Below are 18,480 nucleotides of genomic sequence, written 5' to 3' on the forward strand. Positions count from 1 at the left end.
TATGTCCTTAAGAACATATTAGTAAAAATGAGCAAATTACTTTGTTCTTATCTGCCTAACCATCTAGCTTGTTTAATTGTTTATTAATAAAACTCTATAGCAATCACAGAGACACATGTGATACAAACACATAGCTTGTCTTAATATACAAAAGTTCATGTACTACCAGTAATGCATCAATTTAAAAAAATAATCTTGAAAAACAGTAAAAAAAAATAAATTGAATGTTCTCTGTAATCTTCCTTATTTACACCTTTAATCATCAAAAAAACAAGATAGCAAATATAATTGCACTACTGTGATAAATAGTCGATAAATACACTCACACACAGCAAATATTTACTGTGTATTTTTAACAGTATTGCCATTAGCCATTGTGCTGGAGTTATAATTTGTAACTTCAAATTTGTGAATTCTAATTTGTGGATACATTTAAGCAGTTATGAGATTTACTAACCACTCCCTTTGTGAAAATAAAATTAATACTATTGCTAAATGCAAAACAAAGTTTATTAAATATTAATATGTAATTTTGTTTTGTACTTCATTAATAAAAGCATTTTGATGTACAGTGGGGATGCAAACCAGCGGTACGCTGTATGTCTGTGTATCTTTGTGTGTCAGTGTGTATCTGTATATCCGTGTGTCTGTGTATATGTCAATGTGTGTTTCTGTATGTATGTGTATCTGTATGTTTGTCATTGTGTGTATGTGTATGTCTGTGTATCTTTATGTGTGTCAGTGTGTGTATCTGTATGTCTGTATATCTGTAAATATGTCTGTGTGTGTGTGTATGTGCCTGTGTGTGTGTGTGTCTGTATCTGTAAGTGTCAATGTGTGTATCTGTATGTCTGTGTATCTGTATGTGTCAGTGTCTGTATCTGTATGTCTGTGTATCTTTGTATGTGTAAGTGTGTGTATCTGAATGTCTGTGTATCTGTATGTGTGTCTGTCTGTATATTTATATATGTATATGTGTTAGTTTGTATCTGTATGTCTGTGTATATGTATGTGTTTATCTGTATGTGTGTCAGTGTGTGTATATGTATGATGTGTATCTGTGTGTGTGTGTCTGTATTAATGTGTATATGTGTGTGTTAGTGGGTTGATCTGTATGCCTGTTTATCTGTGTGTGTGTGCATCTGAGTGTCAGCATGTGTGTCTGTATCTGTATGTGTCAGTGTGTGTCTCTGCATGTCTGTGTGTCTGTCAATGTGTCAGTGTGTGTATCTGTGTCTGTGTATCTGTATGTGCCAGTGTGTGTGTGTGTGTGTGTGTGTGTGTGTATGTCTGTATCTGTATGTGTCAGTGTGTGTATCTGTATGTCTGTCTATCTTTGTATGTGTAAGTGTGTGTATCTGTATATCTGTGTATCTGTATGTGTTTCTGTGTGTATATTTATATATGTATATGTGTTAGTTTGTATCTGTATGTCTGTGTATATGTATGTGTTTATCTGTATGTGTGTCAGTGTGTGTATATGTATGATGTGTATCTGTGTGTGTGTGTCTGTATTAATGTGTATATGTATGTGTTAGTGTGTGTGTATGTATGATGTGTATCTGTATGTTAGTGTGTTGATCTGTATGCCTGTTTATCTGTGTATGTGTGTGTGTCTGTATCTGTATGTGTCAGTGTGTGTGTATCTGCATGTCTGTGTATCTGTATGTGTCAGTGTGTGTATATGTATGTCTGTGTATCTGTATGTGTCACTGTGTATCTGTATCTTTTTATGTGTCCTTGTGCTTTATTATGTGTATATGTATGCTTGTGTATGTGTCAGTGTGTGTATCTGTGTGTGTATCAGTGTGTGTGTCTGTGTGTGTTTGACGTATGTTGGTATTTGGAGTATGTTGATTCTGAGTATGATTCTGAGTATGTGAATGTGATGCATACTTTTAAAGTTATGAATATTGTGTAGACTGTGTATTTTCCTGCCTGTGATAATTATATTAACCCTTTGTGTAAGGTAATTGTATCACAGGCAGAGGGGAGGATTTTGTGTGGGAGTGTCTGTGTGTATTGTACGTATTGATTGGTTGTTCTGCAAAACCCTGTGGGAGGTACTATGTTTGTAAAATGGGCATAAAAGCGTAAGCATAAAAGAGTGTTGGATTAAAAGCTTAAGTTCTAATTCACCCTCAATTTGGAGTGCCGTCTCTTATTGGGGGAATCTGCTACAAGGGATTGCTATGCTAGTCAAACTCCCTTGCTATATCACTACTAAGCTCTTGTAAGAGCGTGTTCCTGTCTTGCTCTCTGAAGGAGTCTACGGTGGTTATGCTGTTGGCTGCAGTGCTTGGAGCCCTCAGGAAGCGCTAGGAGCATCCTTCAATGGAGGTACCCAGGCGGGGTGCCCATCGATCCGTTACACTGTATGTCTGTATCTGTATGTGTCAGTGTGTGTATCTGTATGCCTGTGTATCTGTACGTGTCAGTGTGTGTATCTGTATGTGCCAGTGTGTGTATCTGAATGCCTGTATACCTGTATGTGTCAGTGCATATTTGTATCTTTGTATGTGTCCTTGTGTGTATCTGTATGCCTGTGTATCTGTGTGTGTCTGTGTGTATATGAATATCTGTGCATGTTTCAGTTTGTATCTGCATGTCTGTGTATATGTATGTATGTCTGTATCTGTGTGTGTGTCAGTGTGTGTATCTGTATGTCTGTGTATCTGTGTGTGTCTGTATTAATGTGTATCTGTATGTGTTAGTGTGTGTATCTGTATGCCTGTTTATCTGTGTGTGTGTGTGTGTGTATCAGTGTGTATGTGTGTGTGTGTGTATCTGTATGTGTCAGTGTGTGTACCTGTATGTCTGTGTATCTGTATGTATCAGTGTGTATCTGTATCTTTGTATGTGTCCTTGTGTTTCATTGTGTGTGTAGTGGAGAGCTGGTATTTCACAGGTTATCTCCACTAAAGATCCCAGTAAGGCTCAGGAACAAGTAATAAAATCCCATATAACAATAGTCACAGTAAGCAAGGTAATCCACGAATATCCCAATACAGATCCCAATGACTGGACGACACACAGCATCAGGAGCAGAGCTGATGTTTTCACACAATCCCTCCTTTTAAGCAATTCTCCCATGCAAGGGAGACACCCACCATAATTATTACAATAACCAATCGGGTACAAGGTACAACCCACACATCTCCTCCCCTCAGATAAACATTTAACATAATTAAAAGGTACACAATTTTTCCCAAGTTCTAGATGTACCCCAAATACATAAGGTACACCCCTAAATATCTCATGATAGCCCTGATCTGGGTGAGCAACATACTCAAAAATCACCCAGATCGGACCAGGGGTTCGGGAGTTATGGAGGTGTAAAGTTTTGTTCGGTCTCTTTTTGTGTCTAAGAAGTCCTGAACTCAATGCATTCCGATGAATCCCCTTGTTCGTGGGAGTTTAAGATGGCCACCGCCACGTGTTCGGCTCCCGAAATGGCGGCCACCCAGGGACTTTAACAACGGGTTTGTGCTTTTCAATGGGAAATTCAATGAAGCGAACAGGGAGGTAAATTACAGCCACCCTTCACATCAGGGTGGCCTGGTTATTTGGTAGTTTTCCTCGTATAATAAACGGAGTGAAACTACCGAATAATCAGATGAATGCTGCATATAATGGAAATACAGAGAGTTAGAATTACACGAAAGCATGTTAGAACACTTACGTTTTGTGGACAGCCCAATGCCATCCGCTACACTGTGTATCTGTATGTCTATCTGTATGTATATCAGTGTCTGTATCTGTATGTCTGTCTATCTGTGTGTGTGTCAGTATTTGTATCTGTATGTTTGTGTAGCTGTGTATCTGTCAGTGTGTGTATCTATATGTCTGTGCATGTGTCAGTGTGCATCTGTATGTCTGTGTATTTGTATGTTTCTCAGTGTGTGTATCTGTATGTCTGTGTATTTGTTTATGTGTCACTGTGTGTATCTGTATGTCTGTGTATCTGTGTATGTGTCAGTGTGCGTATCTGTATGTCTGTGCATCTCTATGTGTGTTAGTGTGTGCATCTGTATGTCTGAGCACTTATATGTTTGTGAGTGTGTGTAGTCAGCGTATCTGTATATGCCTTCATGTGCATTTCTAAGTCAGTGTTTGATACACATACTGACCAACATACAGACACAGAGGCACACATACAGTTGCACAGACATACTGATACACACACTGACACATGTAAATACACAGATACAAACACTGACACATACATATGTACAGACACACAGATACAAGCATTGCCATACATGTAGATACACAGACACACATACTGACTCACATGCAGATACATAGACACATATATACAGTCACTGACGCACGTAGAGATAGAGACACACATATAAAAACACTGACACACATGAGGGTACAAATACACACACTAACACATGCAGATAAACAGACACACTAATACCCATACTGACACACATGCAGATGCACAGGTACAGTATGTCTGTGTATCTGCACGTGTGTCAGTGTTTCTATATGTGTGTCGCTATCTCTATGTGTGTCAGTGATTGTATTAATGTGTCTTTGCAACTGTTTGTGTGTTAGTGTTTGTATCTTTGTACCTGTACATCTGCATGTGTGTCAGTGTTTGTATCGGTGTGTCTATGATTTTGTGCTTCTGTATCTGTGTGTATGTCATTGTTTGTATCTGCTTGTCTGTGCAAAGGCATGTGTGTCAGTTTGCAGACCTGCGTGTCTGTATCTGAATGTATGTAGGTGTTTGTAACTGTGTATCTGCATGGGTGTCAGTGTGTGTGTACGTATAGATATACACACACACTTTGGGCAGAGGAGAAGCAGGGGCAGCCTGGAGAAGCACAGTTAGCCTGGGCAGAGGAAGAGCAGGGAGAGACTGGGGCAGAGCAAAAGGGGAGATGGGGCATCGAGAAGCATATACATTTGGAATAACTTCCATGCATATATTTTTTTTTTAGATACTTCATATTACCACCAAGCTGTAACTTATTTCGGTACAACTGCTCAGTAAAATGCCAATCAGCTTAATTCTTGTGACTTCAGCTGGATGTTCATCTAAACATTAATCCAGAGAAGACAGGTGATCTTACCAGTTGTCACCAAGGCAGAATTGTAGGTACCAAATGTGGTAGTTTTAGCATCTACAGCAAGGTTGTCAATATCACCCCAGCTAGATATTGATATACTACATATCCCTAAATGATTGCCAAGGAGAAGTGTAGTTCAACAACATCTAGAGGGCAGATGACATCAATCTAAAGAAGAGACAATTTTGAAATTGTATGCCCAAAAGTATAGAAGTTAAGATACATTTTAAAACATTATTGAAGACTGGATAAAAGTCCCCTAGTCTGACAAACCTCAGTTCTTGCCACATAAGAAGTTGTGAATTGCACAAATTCATAGATCTATTCTGCCATATATCAACAACATAGGTGGTTGGTGGTAGAAGTGCAATAGTCTGATAATGGTTTTGGTGGGTCTTGGCCCACTCAAGTCTTCCTTACTTCTAGACAGACGTACCTAGTGTAGTGGACACTCAGTGTAGATTATCCTTATGTGGATACCAGTAACATTACCATTCCAATGCTGGAATAAATTGCTAATGTCTCCATATACAAAGAATATTTTTGCTGTCTTTAATGTCTGTAAACCTATTAGTGTCATAGTGAGGCATTAAAATTAGCCGGCTGTATATTATGCAAGTGTGATTTATTTGTAGGGACAATATTTGACTTTACATCTAGGAAGCTTTTTGGAAAAAGAATATGCTTATGCTTTCAATCAGTATACTTCCATATAACTAAAATTGTATGTGTGGCAATCCATCTTCCTGACATTTTTTTGTTCTCTTCCCAGAATAATGTAGCAAAATTGTAATGCGAAATATATCAAAATTTGATTTGGCAGAATTCCCAGAATGTTAATATACCAATTACCGCTAGATTTAGAACTGACCAAAGCTTCTACCTACAACCAGCATCCATTGGGACGGAAAAGCTATGTGAGCTGGATCTGAGTATATAACAAAATAATATACTTATATCCTGAGTAGTTTGCAACTATTTCTCTACATATAATGCTTGCACCATTATGTAGCCCACAGGGAACAATGCACATATGAACCGGAGAACATAAACACTCCATTGGGACATACTGATCTAAAAATACAAGTATTTTTTGCTGGCTGTGGCATCAGCAAAATCGGAATAAAGAATTATTGTGCAGCGATGGGCCGGGTAAGCATTTCTACAGTAATACACTGGTCTACATGTGGTAATAGCAATTCTATTTGACAGGTAGACCAGTGCATTGTGGTACAAATGTGATGCAATCACCATGGAAACCAATGGAATGTTTCTAATGTTTGCTGCACATTTAGTATGAGCCAGTCCATCAGGTTACCTATTCACTAATGATATGATATGTGGTATCATTTCTGAGTCCAACTGTGCAAATCTTTATTCTATAAATGCCAGAAGACAAAAGCCATTGTGTTGCATTACTTAACAGAGTGCATGTGTGGTATTTAGGTGACAAAATATGAATATTTCCGGATCATTTATTGTTTGAAAGGGACATCAATACACAAATAGGTTTCTTTTCTTTCTGAGTCATTTCCTTGTTAATAAATAACACAGTTATTTCCCTGTTAATCAGGCCCGTTTGACACAAAACCCCTGTAGAAACTAAAAGTCAGAGGAAAGCACATCAGACACATACAGACTTGTGGGGTTCCCTGTAGTCCTATGACGATCACAAAACTAAGAAGAGTTTAAAGAATGAAAGCAGAAAATAAAACGTGACTCCCTTCTTGAAGAATTCTTTAAAAGATTAAAGGGTTACTCTAAGCTCCAAAACAATACCTTGTCCATTCAGTCTCTCCTTTAAACCTCATTTACTTCAGATAATCAGTTTTGTTTTGGAACATATGGCTCCATCTCCAACTGTCAATCAGACAGCCGTGATCTTATCATTTCTTTTCTTTCTGGTAAGGTAGATCACTTGTGTCCGAGTTTTATCTTGCTGTCTCTTAAGCTACAACATGGGCATCTGGTTGTCTTGGCAAGGATGAGACTGGTACCCAAATCCACCGTCTTGATTATACTATCAAACAGATGTGGCTCCCTCCTGTCTTATAATTTATCCAAAGAACCCCGTACAATTGAAGGCAAAGCTCATTGGTCAGGATACAGAGAAGCAATTGGTCACCCACTCCCTAACTTTACACATACTATCATACATGGGATATTAGAATAGGTGACCTTTCTGCAGTGCTACCCCTATTTAATAGGATATTTTGAATTATGCCCACATTAATTTATTTATTCACACATCACCTAGTTTTATGCATGGTTACTTAAACTTTAAACTACAGCCTCAGTTACCGTTGTGCTCAAAAGTGTGCATACCCTTAGAGAATTGGTAATATATGTACCATTTTTAAAGAAAACATGAGTGAGCAGGCAAAACACATTTCTTTTATTTCTAATGGGATTCATATTCAACTGTAGGTTATAACAGAATGGCACAATCATAAACAAAAACATGGCAGCAAAGAAACAATGAAATGACCCCTGTTCAAAAGGCTGCATACCCTTAGTTGTTAATATTGTATATTGCTCACTTTAGCATCAATTATAACATGCAGTTTTTTGTAATACAACAACAGAAAAAATCTACAGTGGAAGAAAATAAAAACTCATCGAGTAATATCACTCATACACCCTTAAGTGATGCTCCTTAGATTGCACTTGCAAGCATAAATTGATTGTAGGCATATCTAGTGGTTAGAGATTACTTGAAAATCCTCAAACACGAGAATGGGCATCTAGGAAAGAGTAGAATAAAACAATAAGTGTAGATTGTTATAAAATTTGTACTTGGCCCTTTAATAATTTGCAATTACAAAATTGAAGTGGTATCAAAGCATATCAAATCTCAGAGGGTGTCTTTAATGGCAGAAGTCCACAGACCACCTCCACAGGATAAAGGATTACGTCTCTTTAAGGATTTTCACAATTTATTGTCATGAAATAATGCAAAGCAAATAAATAAATAAGTGAACAAACAAACAAATCTCTCTGCTATAGCCAAACCCTACGCGTTTCGTCCGTTGGTTGCCCGGACTTCCTAAGTCATCTGATCTCCCGTAACTTTGATCTAGTTACCCATCACGTAAGGGTGTATGAGCGATATTACTTGATTACTTGATTACTTGATTACTTTATTTTTTTCCACTGTAGATTTTTTTTTCTTTTGTTGTATACTTTGGAGGACCAAGGGGAGTCCGGATATATTTTTCTACAGTTTTTGAAGATTATTCTATTAGGTAAGTCGATCCAATAGATTTTACTTTCACATTGTATGTTTTTCCACTTTTAACGATTGGGTGTTATATTTGTATTGTAGTCTTTTGTAATAGTTGTCTATGAGGCCGCTAATTCTTGCAGGTGGTATAGCTGCCCATTTGTTTTGGCAAAATGTTTCCAGGTCATGCAAAGTTTTGTTCGGTTTGCATGAACAGCACGTTTGAAATCTCCCCAGAGTGGCTCGATGATATTAAGGTCAGGAGACTGTGATGGCCACTCCATACCTTCACCTTTTTCTGCTTAAACCACTGGAGGGTCAACCTGGCCTTGTGCTTAGGGTCATTGCAATGCTGGTCCAAGAGCATCCCATGCACAGCCTTCGTGCAGAAGAATGTAAATTGTCTGCCAGTATTTTCTGATAAAAGAGTTTGCACACCCCCAAAACATCAGTGAGCTACTCCACAGTGGGGATGGTATTCTTTTCCCTATAGGCCTTGTTGACCTCTCTCCAAACATAGCACTTATGGTTGTGATCATAAAGCTCTATTTTGGCCTCATTAAAGGGACACTCCAGGCACCCAGACCACTTCGGCTCATTGGAGTGGTCTGGGTGCCAACTCACACTATAGAAAAAATAGGATATACCTAAACCTATAAAACAAAAGAAAATGCGCTCATAGGGGATTAACGTCAAAACATAAATTGCCCCTTGTTAATATGTTTCACTCACAAGATTGAAGTGGTTTTCAGGCACATCAGATAAGTAAATCTTCACGGCTTTCTCACAGTTGGAATGATGAGTGTGTCATGAAAAAGATAAAAAATTGCATAGTATAGCACTGTATTTAAATATAAACTGGCTTTTAATGTTTGCACTTACAATATAAAAGGTATAAAAAGGCCCATCAGTACAAATCTGTTTGTCCCATCGCTGTGGAGTATGGTAACCCTCAAGGAAATATCCAGCAGGAGAAAAACAGGTATATAGTAAAATAAAATAAATAAAATACAGTGACAAATAAACAGCTCACTCTACGCGTTTCGTCTGTCTTCCAGACTTCCTCAGGAGTGATGAGATGCTTCAAGTTTTCTGTGGACACCGTCTTCTTTTTATTACAGGGCTTCCCGCCGGTTTTTCGGTCCAATTTCCTCTATCAGCTGATTCCGATCAGCTGTGTTATGGAAGTCCGTTTTCACTCTCCATATATGGAGTTCCGGAAAACGTCAGTGGAACGCATATGCGTTCCACCAACCCGGAAGTGTCCTCATTCTTATCGGCCATGCGGAAGTCCCATATACCGCTGGAACGCAAATGCGTTCCACTTCATAACCACGGATCTCACGGGAACCACAAAGTCCCCGGAGTGGAAAGCATGTGTGGAAAAAATAATAATAATAAAATCAGATCAGAAATATTACATTTTTATTTTTACTTAATTTTAGTTCTGAGTGATCCAGACTCCTTCCCTTTATTCACCTTCTCTTATGCACTCTTATATATATTTTTTCCTCACTTATATATATTTTTTCCTGTTAACTACTGCCACCTCTCTATTGCTCTTTCTGTTATTCTCTTTGTCAGTTTTTGCCCACATGTATAGGACATATTAGCCATCAATTTAATATTAATTATGTATTGTGATTTATGTGGGATACCACTGTGCAATTGGGACAGTATACAGGCACACTATATGGGCTTATACCCTGTACTATGTGTTCTATTTTCGATCTTTTTTGGGCACTGAGATTTGGCTTATGAATTATATTGTTTAGAGCATACATGAATGTATAGAAATAGAGCTATTCGATGAAATATTTCTGATCTAATTTTATTATTATTATTTTTTCCACACATGCTTTCCACTCCGGGGACTTTGTGGTTCCCGTGAGATCCGTGGTTATGAAGTGGAACGCATTTGCGTTCCAGTGGTATATGGGACTTCAGCATGGCCGATAAGAATGAGGACACTTCCGGGTTGGTGGAACGCATATGCGTTCCACTGACGTTTTCCGGAACTCCATATATGGAGAGTGAAAACGGACTTCCATAACACAGCTGATCGGAATCAGCTGATAGAGGAAATTGGACCGAAAAACCGGCGGGAAGCCCTGTAATAAAAAGAAGACGGTGTCCACAGAAAACTTGAAGCATCTCATCACTCCTGAGGAAGTCTGGAAGACAGACGAAACGCGTAGAGTGAGCTGTTTATTTGTCACTGTATTTTATTTATTTTATTTTACTATATACCTGTTTTTCTCCTGCTGGATATTTCCTTGAGGGTTACCATACTCCACAGCGATGGGACAAACAGATTTGTACTGATGGGCCTTTTTATACCTTTTATATTGTAAGTGCAAACATTAAAAGCCAGTTTATATTTAAATACAGTGCTATACTATGCAATTTTTTATCTTTTTCATGACACACTCATCATTCCAACTGTGAGAAAGCCGTGAAGATTTACTTATCTGATGTGCCTGAAAACCACTTCAATCTTGTGAGTGAAACATATTAACAAGGGGCAATTTATGTTTTGACGTTAATCCCCTATGAGCGCATTTTCTTTTGTTTTATAGGTTTAGGTATATCCTATTTTTTCTAAAGTTGTATTGAGGATTGAGAGGAATCCTTTGCTATACCTTCACCTAACAAAAAGGAAGTAATTGTTTTATTTACTTTGTATACTGCACCTGGGTGGTCTAAACTTGTATTTTCGTATTGCCAACTCCCACTACCCTTAACCCTGCAAGTGTAATTATTGCAGTTTTTTTTAAACTGCAATAATTACCTTGCAGGGTTAAGTCCTCCCCTAGTGGCTGTCTATTAGACAGCCACTAGAGGACACTTCCTGCTTCATAGCACAGGTTTTCTGTGCTAGAGCGTCGCTGGACGTCCTCACGCTGTGTGAGGACCTCCAGCGTCGCTCTATTCCCCATAGGGAAGCATTGAAATTCATTTTCAATGCTTTCCTATGGGGTGCGCTAATGCATTAGCATTAGGTCTCCTCGGCCGGCAGGCGAGATCAGTCTCGCCCACCGGCCGACGTAAGCAGAAGGAGGAGCGGCGGGGGAGGAGGAAGCAGCGACGTGGGACCTGTCACTGCCCCTGGTAAGTCACTGAAGGGGTTTTCACCCCTTCAGCAACTGGGGATTGGGGGGTGGGAGGGAGAGGGACCCTCCAGTGCCAGGAAAACGGATCGTTTTCCTGGCACTGGAGTTTCCCTTTAAGGTGTTGTCAGGCATATTTTAACCAGGCTTTTTTTTGGGGCATTGGCGCAGTAAATGCTTCTTTCTGGCAACTAAACCATGCAGCTAATTTATGTTCAAGTATCGCCGTATTCTGCTCCTTGGATCAACCACAGCGTCTTTTTCCAGAGCAGCCTGTATTTCTCCTGACGTTACCTGTGGATTTTTCTTTGTATCCAGAACAATTCTTCCGGCAGTTGTGGCTGAAATCTTGGTCTATCTGACCTTGGCTTGGTATCAAGAGATCCCCGAATTTTCCACGTCTTAATAAGTGATTGAATAGTACTGACTGGATATGTTTTTATTTCCTTTTCTATCTTTATAAAAATATATAATAATATTAAAAATATTTTAGGTTAATTTCCAATTCACTGACAAAATGAGCTATCACATCTTATTAGAAAATCCACTGTACTGATAGGCTTTGCATCACTAATTGCTTCTTAGCAGGGGCTCAGACCACGTATACCCTTCCATTACAATATATTAATACAGATTATTTTAAACCAACGATGAAGAAATTCCACTTCAGAATAAAAATGTCATGTTGGAACATGATTAAGTGTGTAGGATTCCACAGGGAGCTCAAATGTATCTTCCACTAACAGTGTGAATTTCATTGCACCTACCTGCATGCAATTTGCACATACTGGATGTGAAGCAAAAACACCTGCTGGTTGGGATATAATTATATATTTTTGAAAATTCTGATTTAATGCTGTCTTTCTCTGTGAAATAATAGGAGAAAATAATAATGACATGAGCTGCTTTATTAACACACTTTCTTACTGCAAATAAAAGCTAAATTTTCCTTTTCAGTGATCAAAAGGCAATATTTTGTATATGTATATCACTTCAAGATTTTGGGAAAGGAGAGAGCTTTATTTTGGGACAATGCAGATTGAATAAGATTCCTATGTAGAGAATAATGGTTACTGTCTGTATCTTTTTAATACAATAGTTTACTTGTTAATGTTGAAGTTGTAGAACATGTGAAAGCCTCAGTGACAGTGAGTGTAGGCTTTCATTCACTGAGCAGGGCTCTAGAGTGGTGGGAACCCATAGGAACAGTTATTTTCCTATATTTACTATATTGTGTACAGAGTGCACTGTATAATTATTATTATTTTATTATTTATATAGCGCCATCAGATTCCGTAGTGCTGTACAATGGGTGGACTAACGGACATGTAATTATAACCAGACGACTGGACGTACAGGAACAGAGAGGTGGAGGGCCCTGCTCAATGAGCTTACATTCTACAGGGAGTGGGGTATAGTGACACAAAGGGTAAAAGTAGGGATACGAAGTAGGATGTTAGAAAAGTATTTACCGAGGGCCTAGTAGGTGATTTTTGACAGTCCTGGAGAGGAGTCATGGGGGGTGGGGGATAAAAACCTGTTAACCGTTTAAAGGACCACTATAGGCACCCAGACCACTTCAGCTCAATTTCAGAGAAACTGCTATGTTTACATTAGGGTTAATCCAGCTTCTAGTGGTTGTCTCACTGACAGCTACTAGAGGCACTTCCGCGCTTCTCACTGTGATTTTCACAGTGAGAAGATGCTGCCGTCCATATGAAAGCATTGAGAAATGCTTTTCTATGGACTGATTGAATGCGCGCGCATTCGGCGGATGACGTCAGAAGAGGGAGGAGAGTCCCCAGCGCCGGAGAAAGGTAAGTGTTTAACCCCTTAACCCCTATTGAGCCCGGCGGGAGGGGGGGCATGAGGGAGGGGGGGACCTATTAACACTATAGTGCCAGGAAAATGAGTTTGTTTTCCTGGCACTATAGTGGTCCTTTAATTGATATGCTTTCATGATTTTTTGAATGAGTGGAAACTGGGTGAAAGTCTTACAGCGAAGGGAAGGGAGTTCCACAGAAGAGGTGCAGCCCTGGAGAAATCTTGGAGGCGAGCATTAGAGGTGCGAGTACGGACAGAGGATATACGTAGATCTTAGGCAGAGTTAGGGGCCTCGACGGGACATACTTGTGTATTAGGAAGGATAGGTAGGTTGGAGCAGCCTTATGTAGGGACTTGTAAGCATGCACCAGAATTTTATATCTAACTGGAAGCCAATGCAGGACTGACAGAGCGGGGAGGCGTGGGAGATGCGAGTGGACAGGAAAATGAGCCTCGCCACCGTATTCATTATAGTTCGCAGCGGTGCAATCTGTGAACATGTAAGACCACTGAGAAGGGTATTGCAGTAGTCAAGGCGAGAGAGAACAAGAGCATGGACCAGCACCTTAGCCGCCTCCGTGGTTAAATAGGGGGGGATGCGCGCTATGTTTTTGAGATGTAAGTGACAGGATTAGGCGATCGATTAGACAAGAGAGGGTGGTGTCAAAAAGAACACCCAGGCAGCGAGCCTGCAAGGTAGAGGTTATGGTAGCGCTGTTGACTTGGAGGGAGACAGACACGGGAGTAGTAACACTTGAGGGAGGAAAGACCAGAAGTTCTGTTTTGGACAGGTTGAGTTTAAGGAAGTGAGCAGCCATCCAGTTGGAAATCGAAGAGAGGCAGTCAGAGACACGAGTGAAGATGGGCGGAGAGAGATCAGGAGAGGACAGGTAGATTTGCGTGTCATCCACATAGAAATGATAACGGAAGGCAAAGGAGCTTATGGGTTTACCAAGGGAGGCAGTATAAATAGAGAACAGTAGGGGACCAAGGACAGAACCTTGGGGGACGCCGACAGAGAGTGGTTGGGTGGAAGAGGCAGAGTCTGAGAAAGAAACACTGAAAGAGCGCTGGGAGAGGTAGGAGGAGCACCAGGAGAGAGCAGTATCCCGTAGACCAAAATTACGGAAAATGCGAAGAAGCTGTTAGTGATCGACAGTGTCAAAGGCAGTAGAAAGATGAAGGAGAATTAGGGTAGAGTAATGGCCGTGATATTTAGCAGCAATTAAATCGTTGGATACTTTGGTCACAGCCGTTTCGACAGAATGACCAGCATGGAATCCAGACTGAAGGGGGTCAAGCAGAGAGTTGGATTCGAGAAAGTCAGTCAGTCTGGTGTACACAACTCTCTTGAGGAACACCTATTTGCTAAATATAGAGAATAAGTAACATAGGAAATCCTGAGAAGTGGCAGGTCCCCTTTAAAATTAAATCTGTTTACCTAAACATGTTGATAAAGCGTCAGTACGGGCTTGAAACGCGTCCAGAGCAACCATAATGTTGTTAAGATTGCACTGACGATATTAATGTAAATTCAGTACTGGATGGACCTGCATAGAAAAGCAAAGATTCACTACTGGATGGGCTTGCTCATTCTTCAAAGCCATAAAATTGTGTTTACCAAGCTCATTTTATGACTCTGGAAGGTAAACTCAGAACCATTTGATCACACAATATATGGCCCAATAGTAGCCTGAGTGGTATGCTGTAAGAAAACAAATTAAATGTGCTTTATGAACTGTAGAAAACGAGCAGATATTACCGGCCTTAAAATACCCCAGAATGATTTATTTTCATTTAAAGCCAAAAGCCATGTTTGATATTAAATAATAAAAAAAACACAATTTTGGTTCATTCAGGGAGGTCTCCCTTTTTAATTTACAAACTGCAAAGTTGCAGTAACTAGTATTAAAGAAACATTATAGCGTCCGGAATGTAAATGTGTATTCCTGACACTATACTTTTATAAGCATAGTTTAGGCTGCCGGACCCCTCTCCTTAGTTTAAAAAAGTATTAAACTTACCTTTGTGCCAGAGCCGCGCAGTTCTCGTAGTGGATGGCTCTGCCTCGCTCAACCTCCGTGGCTGATATTATCAAATGTAATAATCCCAGCTAATCCAATGCCATCCCATAGGGAAGCTATTGCTCATACGCGACAAAACGCCGCTCTATGCCAATCAGCATCTTCTCATAGAGATGCATTGAATCTATGAGGAATGTTCAGCATCTCCATGCAGAGTGTGAGACCATGAATGTCAGCAGGAAGAACCTCTAATGTGAGATGTGTTACTAGACAGTAATGTAAACACTGCCTTTTCCCTGTAAAGACTGTATTTACATTAAAAAAAAACCAGCAGAGACAGGTTGTAGACGCCAGAACATCTACATTAAGCTGTAGTTGTTCTGGTGACTTTAGTGTCCCTTTAAGTGAATAAATTGACCACAATAAAAACACATTCTCTGCAAACAGTTTGATTGGCCAATGGCTGATACAATTATTGATTGAGTAAATTCTCAGTGAATATAAGAGCTGCTATATACAATGCTATGTTAATTGAGCTGAAAAAAATGGGTGACGACTTTACATTTCCATTGTCACAGTAGCTACAAACTACATATAGCAAACCTACTGCTAGTCCTGGTAGCACGTCAAGTGATAGCGGAAGTATGGTCGACGCTACACATACCCACACAAACCAATATAGCCAAAAAGATACAAGACATCGCTCACATGGACAGCCTAACCTCTCAAATCCATGATACTCCCAAACAGTTCCACAAAATATGGAACCCCTGGGGCCAAAGGGGACACAACTACACCATGGTAGGACCATAGAATCAACTCATACAGCCTATCCCGACACCCCAAGATTAACCGTAATAAAGCATACGTCGAACACACAAATGAAGGTCCCAATCATCTGACCCTACCTACTCCCATCCCCACCCTTGGCCCTCTGGCCTCCCCAGGGGGAGGGGCCCAGTGAGTCAGCAGTACACTCCCCCTACTACCTAAACTCTCCTCTTCAATCTGTCTCCTACTTTCATCTCCTCTTGCTATTCCTTCTTTTCCCTCAACCCTACGCACACATACACACATACACAGGACCACATACACAGACGAATAACCCAGGACTTGACACAGGACGAGGGCACCACCCCCACAGAAACTAAAGGATCAAACAGTTAGCACTCAGCAGACATATCATCACCTCAATGGGACCCCGCTTAAGAACTTAAAGCAGATAGGAATACCTCTTGACTTTAGCGCTGTCAGTGCAGTACACAACAGAAACGTGCAACAACATCCAAACTGGCATGGAACAAGGAGACCTAACTGGAGCTATTTTCCTTGATTTTGCAAAGGCCTTTGACACAGTAGACCACGACATTCTACTGCACAAATTCAAAAAACTCAGGTATTGGTGATTATCCGCTAACCTGGTTTCAATCATATGTATCGAATCGTTCACAATATGTGTCCATTTCTGACAGCGACTCCCTCCTTCTCCCAGTCATGTGTGGTGTTCCCAAGGTTCCATTCTCGGCCCCCTACTATTCACATTATTTATAAATGATCTGCCTAATGTCTGCAAATCCTCAGATGTACTCATGTATGCAGACAACACAGTAATCTATGCAAGCAAATCCAATCTACCGCAGCTTGAGGCTGTGCTCTAAGACCAGTTTACAGAGGTAGAAAAGTGGATCACAAAAAACAAACTCTTCCTAAACACTGACAAAACTGTCACAATGATCTTTGCAACAGTACCTAAATTACACAGATTACACAATTCCCACCTATCCATCAAAACATAAGTCAAATAGCACATTGACCGCAGTCCACTCTTTCAAATACTTGGGTATGTTGTTAGACCCCAATCTATCTCTTGGCCTCCACATAGAAAATCTTGCATCTAAACTTTATCCAAAACTAGGTGCCCTGTACAGAAACAAATCCTGCCTAAGCCCAACACTACAGGAAAAGAATGTACAGCAAATGCTGATGCCAATCATTGATAAAGGGGATGTAGAATATGCCCCTGCACTGCAAACCCACCTTAATAAACTTAATACATTGTATAACTCCTTCTGCCACTTTGTGCTAAAATGTAATTACAGGACCCACCACTGTGACATGCTAAAAGAGCTAAACTGGCTGTCGCTGGAATCCAGACGCACCCTTCATCTTTCCAGCCTTGTGTTTAAGAGCTTTTCTGAGAAGCTCCCACCCTACATGAGCAGAATGCTCTCCCCGGCTGTTCCCACCTCCTATAACCTCCTATCCAGTACTAGCACTTTATTTAGTCTACCTCAATACAATAAGAAAGCGGCTCGATCCTCCTTTTCCTACAGAGCGCCGCAATTGTGGAACGACCTCCCACACACTTTCAAATCTTCCCCAAGCCTAAAGTCCTTTAAAAGATCCCTCTCTACATACCTCAAAACAGAATGCATCTGTCATGGTTGATTATATATTTCCTACCTGTTCTATGTTACATTTTGTATAAATTGTGTATTAATATTGTTTTTGTATTTTATTGTACCCTATTGTATCAATGCAAAGTGTTGTGGACATACTTGAAAACAAGAGAAATCTCGATGTATCCTTCCCGGTAAAATATTTTATAAATAATAAATAACTACCACTAACCTACACTACACTAAAGGAAACACAATACCACTCTTTCTATGTATCATTGAGCACCCAGCTCTACAGATCCCTTCAAAGTGAGGCTAGAAAGCCAAACCATGCCAGGGATTATATACTTTTATAAAGAGCCTACAAAACTGTATCAGAAGTTGAATATTGCAAACAACAAACTGTGCCGAGAACCTGGCAAACCTGTGGGATACTGTATACTGTTACATACATACTAATCTAAATTTCTATAATTTCTGTAATTGCAATAACAACTAAAACAAATAAAATAAAGAATTTAAAAAAACTCTGCCTCAGGACATGCTGACAACTGGGAAGCCACTAATAAATACGCTTGATATAAGTTTGATACAAGTGGAGCACCACTGTGGAAGCTGCATATTTCATAATAAAAAATATCTTTGTTCTTTTTTAAAACAAGCATTCATTTTGTGGCTGCTTTGGGTCTCATTCAAATCATGGGTGACCAGCTACAGCTCCAACATCCCCTATGTTGATCCAAACCAGTTATGAAAGTAAGAAGTAAAACATGTTTCAGATTCTCTTGTGTGTATCCCATACAACAGGCTATTATG

The sequence above is a fragment of the Pelobates fuscus genome, chromosome 1, assembly GCF_036172605.1.
Source record: "Pelobates fuscus isolate aPelFus1 chromosome 1, aPelFus1.pri, whole genome shotgun sequence".
Classification (NCBI taxonomy): Eukaryota; Metazoa; Chordata; class Amphibia; order Anura; family Pelobatidae; genus Pelobates; species Pelobates fuscus.